Raw genomic sequence first — 6,000 nt, forward strand, 5'->3', positions numbered from 1 at the left:
TCTTTGATAGGAATGATTATTGCTTTTGGAGCTTTTACACCATCAGTGGTTGTGAAATCCATTGATTTGAAATTTTCCAGGATATCACACTCATCAAACCATGTGGGTTTAAATTGGTATTTCTCAATTTCCTCAAAAGTTGAGGATCCCACAGATCTTTCCAGAGTAATTTTGTTACCAAGTTTGTCGGTTATTTTAACCTCTTCGCCATTTTTGTTGGTTGGAATTATCTCAGTTGAACCAGCTTGTTTTACAGCAGTGTTTTCAAGATCATCATATTTTCTATGTCCAATACCAAATTTAACATTGCTTTCAAGCTGTTTTGCAAGCATAACCTCATACCCTTTACAAGACTCCACCCATCTTTCACAGGTGATCTGGGTAGATTCCAACTCCTTTTTGCAAACTTGGTATTTTTCTACCATAGTTTGGAGTTGAGTTTTGGTTATGCTCTGCTCTTCTTTTAAACTGCTGATTTCTTTATCCTTTTCAGCCAATTTGTTTCTAAGTTCTTTTAATGACTTTTCAAATTTGACCTCATCAGACAAGACTTTATCCCTAAGGTTTTCATTCACCTCTTTAATGTTAGCAAATGCAATAATACAATTGTCTGAACACAGTTTTTCAAGAACTTGAGGTGATACCTTAGCAGCAGCCATCATGGCACAATCACATTGATGATCATCTTCTTCATCAGCTCTCTCTTCTTTCTCACCAGCTTTCTTCAGATTTTCTTTCTCTTTGTCATCTTTGGACCAAGGGTCGGTCAGTGGTTCAACCAGGATTTCTGAATTTTCTTCCAGCAGTAGTTCACCAGTAACTGCAGTAACCACTGCTTCAGCAACTTCATCCACTGTTTCAGCAGTTAGCTGTTCACCTTCAGTTTCAACCCCTTCTGGTATTGACTCTAATGCCATCAAACAAAATTCATCATCAAAAGCATCATTAGAAGCATAGAGAGCAAAATTTTCATCACCAAGTTCATCAGGCATGCTGCTCCAATCAACAAAGCCTTGAGTGAAAAAGCTTTGCTGATCTGGTTGTGTCACTGTTGGAGCAGCTGGTTGAGGTGCAATAGTTTGCACTTGTGCCTGGGGAACAGGGGTTTGCACATACTAAATTTGTGGAACAATGGTTTGAACATAATGCACAGGCACAGGGGTTGCAGCATAATGAGCAGTGTTAACATGTGCTGTAGGGGCATATTGGGTATAGTGCACAGTGTTTTGTTGTTATGGTCTAGGGTTTGAGCCAGGGTGAGTAATTATGGGACCAGTGGTTTGACTCCTACATTCCCTAGCAAAGTGACCTAGCCTATTACACTTATAACACTTGATTTTCGACTTATCCAACCCCACCCTTAAATTCCCATGAAGCCCTGGGAATTTTCTCCCTGTTCTTTTGTAGAATTTGCTTGTTCTAACACTAAGCAAAGCCAATTGATGCAAGATGTCCATCTCTTCTAAGTCAGTGGGATCAAAATGTTGCAAATCATTCAGCTCAAAGCACAAATTATCTGACATCTGATTTTCAGTATTTGCAGTGAAAGCATAATTTGCAGAGTGAGAATCAGAGTTGAAAAAGTACCCCCAACAGTTATGTCAATAAAGTGATCATAACTCTGATCCTTACTACTGCTACCAGATTCTTCCTGACCAAACAGAGCTGTGCTGCCAAATGAATAGTCATCAACAACTTTCCCAGACTCTTGCAACTTCCTTTTCTGGTTTAACTCCCTTTCATAGGTCAGGAGTCTACCATGGAGTTGGGTCAGGGTCAGATCTTTGAACTCAGCTGAATTTCTGGTTACAAAAGCAATTGTGTCCCATTTTTCTGGCAGTGATCTAAGGAACCTGCTATTTTGGGTTGCATTTAGAAATGTAACCTTAACAAGCCTTAGTTCACTGATGAGACAACTAAAACGTTCAAATTGTTGGGTTAGTGACTCCCCTTTGATATGACAAAATGTTTCATACTGTTGATTCAGAATTTCCCTTTTGTTTTCAATAACCTCTTCCGTTCCTCGAATTGTTCCTTTAATGCATCCCACAATTCTTTAGCACTGTTACAATGTAACAGCCCAGCATAGATTTCGTTGGGTAGTGCAGAGGCTATGATGCTAAACGCTTTGGCATCAAGTTCGAACTTCTGAAAATCCGATTCAGTGTAATTTTCAGTTGGTTTAGGAACGAAGTTTTTAGTGTCCTCTGTGCTTGGCACCATAGGAACATGAGGACCGAAAACGACAGACCTCCAACATCCAGTGTTTTGTTGAGCGAGGATGTGACACATCCTTCGCTCCCAGATGTTGTACTCATTTCTTTTAAGCATAGGTGGTTTAAACAAAGAGCCAATGTTATTTTTATCATCTTGTGATTGCGACATCTTTTCGGTTGTTTTACAGGTACTGATTAATCAACTTTATTGGTGATTAAACCTTACTCTGTTTTTCAACAATACAAACATGTGACAACTGGCAAATAACTGGAAATTCCGTACAATCTAATCAGTATTTATATTTCTTAATCTCATGCATTTAACGTAATTTAATTACGTAACTGTGTCGTATACTGAATAACAGTGTTAGGGCAAGAAAACAAAGCTAAAACATATGTTGGTTTTAGTCGTAAGGCGAAACCAAACAAACAATGTCCTAAAAGTGTTGGTAGAAAGTGCTGCGTGCACTATTCACGGTTACACTATTCATGCCAGTATACCGTGAAATCAGACCAAAACACTGAAAAACGACACTCGGATAACATAACTGAGTCCATTTATATAAGAAAACATTATTATGAAAACACATCTTGCAAAGAAACAAGACTTTCTGGTATAACGCCCTAGTCTCAAAAATGTATGTTTCGGCTTAAAATATAGTTTTTTTAACACGTCCGAACCTATAACAAAGCATTTCCGGGAGTACGGAATAATGTCAATTGATGAATAACACACTAAAACAATAAGATGATATCAACGGAATGTTCATAATCACAAGTTTCTGACGTTACGTCGCTATGCACTAAACTAGTTCGTTAGCGAACCGACGAACTAGTAGGCGACATTTTTGTCACGAAACAACCAAACGAAAGGTCTAGCGAACTAGTTAAACTAAATTTGGGACTCGGAATCATTTCATACAACTTTCGGATGCAAGAAAACAACTTACAGAAAATCTTTATCGGTACGACATAAAAGCATCGTAAGTGAACCGGCGCTGAACCGGGGACCGTTTAAACTAGTTAAACACTATTTTAACTAGTCTAGTGAACTAGTTAATGATAATTAAAGTCCTAATACCTAATTACCCCACTAGTGATGTACTTAAAATACTAATCACCCTACACCTCCTAATGACCAAAATATCTTATAGTTGTAACTTTTATAAAAAAAAATAACAGTTAACATCATACCCTCCCCCATTACTTACGGTTTTGGTGGGTCCAAGGCCTCACCAACTTGCTCAAAATTTTCAAAGAATGTAAGGGATTGAGTATGGCACTTGAGGGTAGTTGTTGTGGAAATTATTAGCATGCACCATACTTAAAATATCTTACCACTATCGTTCTTTCTCAAAATTGAAAACCAAAAACTTTCCCTTGAGACCCCCATATTCACGGCAGCCAAGAACCACCCAAGAATCCACATTAAACTTTCACTAAACACTCTAAATTTACTAAATCTAGTCACTTTAAAGATATTTCTTTCATGGGGTAAATTTGGAGCTTTACTAGGAGTCTTCTTGGAGCTTATTTCTTCTTATTTTCTTGTCTAAATTAGTGCAATATTGTAAGTCTTCAAACCACCATTTTTAAGCTTTAAATTTCTAGTAGTTTATGGAAGTACAAGTTGTTGTTCATGAAATTTAAGATAAACATAATCAAAAACCCTAAACATAAACATAAAGATCACTAAATATAACTATTATTATGTGTTTACTTGTATATTTATGTTTATTGTTCATGATGATTATGTTATTTTTGTTGATATTAGTGAGTTAAAGTTTATATTATCTTGTGATTATGTTAAAGTAGAGTATTAAATATTATGATCTTGTAAGAACATGGTCAAAAAAAATAATGATCTAAACATTTAGATGTTTAGATCTAAGCAAGATCATCACCTTCATAATCCATGAACTTAAACCATAAACTTGAAAGTAATTTTTAATAAATACAACTTTTACAAGTTATTAGGGACATGATTTGTGATAAAAATATTTTTAAAAAGTCACATAAGCAAGCTTATATGCACGGATGAACTAGTTAAGAAGCATGAGAAAATGTGTTGGTTTAATGACCTTGTAAAAAATACATAAAGTGTCATTATTTTTTAGAAGCATGGTAAAATATATATAAGTTCATGGGGGAAAATGAAGATGTTATGAGCTAATGTATACATGCAAAGTTGGTTATTAAAAACTTATTTTGCAATAGGTGGTGATTTAGTGAATTGATTATTGATTTAAACGCGTTTTTGTAATGTGGGAAACGTCATAGTTTAGGGGAAACTATGGTGAATTTTTCTAAAAATATAATCGCGATTAAAGAGTGGATTAAAGGGTGATTAACAAGGTTAAACGCGATTAGTGGTCTTAAACGTCATTATGGAAACTTTGATGGGAATATTTAAAGTTTAAATATTCAAGAAGTTCTTATGAACTTAAATTTATTCTTACAAAAATAAATGGGTAAAAATATAACAATGTGTAAATATAATTTTTGGTAAGAAAAATTATATATTTTCGGAAACTTGTTAGGTGCTTGCAATGTGTGCTATGTATGTATTAGATACCTATAGGGTGGTCAAAATAAATACACGTACATGTTCCTACATGGTCCAAGAAATGCTAGTAAAATCAAATCGGACAATTAAATAAAATGGCCAAAATGAAAATACATAACACTTGATGACGACAATTTGGGCGTATCGACATCATAAACAAGTTACTACAATGTCGAGTCTAAAAATAACATATTTTTAGACACTAAAGCGAACGCATAACTAAGTGGTCAAAAACAAGAATCTGGAAAGTCGAAAACTATAAAAATTACCAAGTATTTTTCATATGAAAAACGAACTTATTAAGTTACATGCTTGGTGAATTTTTGGTAAAAATTGCAAGAGTATATTTAATGGACTCACTAGGATTAGATTTGGGCTAGACCCAAATTACTAAAACTAGGGCTAGGCCCAATGACATAAAAAACTAGGGCTAGGCCCAATGACAGTAAAACTAGGGCTAGGCCCAATGACATTAAAAACTAGGGCTAGGCCCAATAACAAGAAAACTAGGGCTAGGCCCAATGACATTAAAAACTAGGGCTAGACCCAATAACAAGAAAACTAGGGCTAGGCCCAATGACATTAAAAACTAGGGCTAGGCCCAGTAACAAGAAAACTAGGACTAGGCCCAATAACAATGAAACGTGGGATAAGCCCAATGACATAGGTTCGAAGCCGTTCGCATATAATTCAATACGTATAGAATACATGAATACACATAACAATCGAGCGAGTAAACTATCAACGCTCTAAAATACAAAGTTGTTCCAAAGATGACAAACGAGAACATAATAAAGAATTCAAGATGAACAACTTGTACGAGGTCCGAAAGACCTAGTGTCTAACAAGATTAGTACACATGTAGGTTACTGACACGTACGGACGCTCACTTCGATAACATATTACACGGAACGCAAATTTGTGAGTTCATGTCCCCCTTTTCTCATAATTGTTTTCGAATTTATAACTCTCGGGGGTGAAATACATGTTACATATGTTTCAATGGTATGATTTGGCTATGAAATGAACTATTAGATCATGTGAGCATAGGCTGAAACTGAAATGCCAATAACTCTCATAAGAAACATGGACAAAGGTTAGATCTAACGGGTACGGCCGAGCCCCACTCATGGTCCATTTGTGACTACATAGAGTGCTTTTGTGTCCCAGTCGAGGTGATTCGACAACGGTCAAGGGGATTTGACACAGTCAAGGTGA

The sequence above is a fragment of the Helianthus annuus genome, chromosome 4, assembly GCF_002127325.2.
Source record: "Helianthus annuus cultivar XRQ/B chromosome 4, HanXRQr2.0-SUNRISE, whole genome shotgun sequence".
In the NCBI taxonomy this organism is placed as follows: domain Eukaryota; kingdom Viridiplantae; phylum Streptophyta; class Magnoliopsida; order Asterales; family Asteraceae; genus Helianthus; species Helianthus annuus.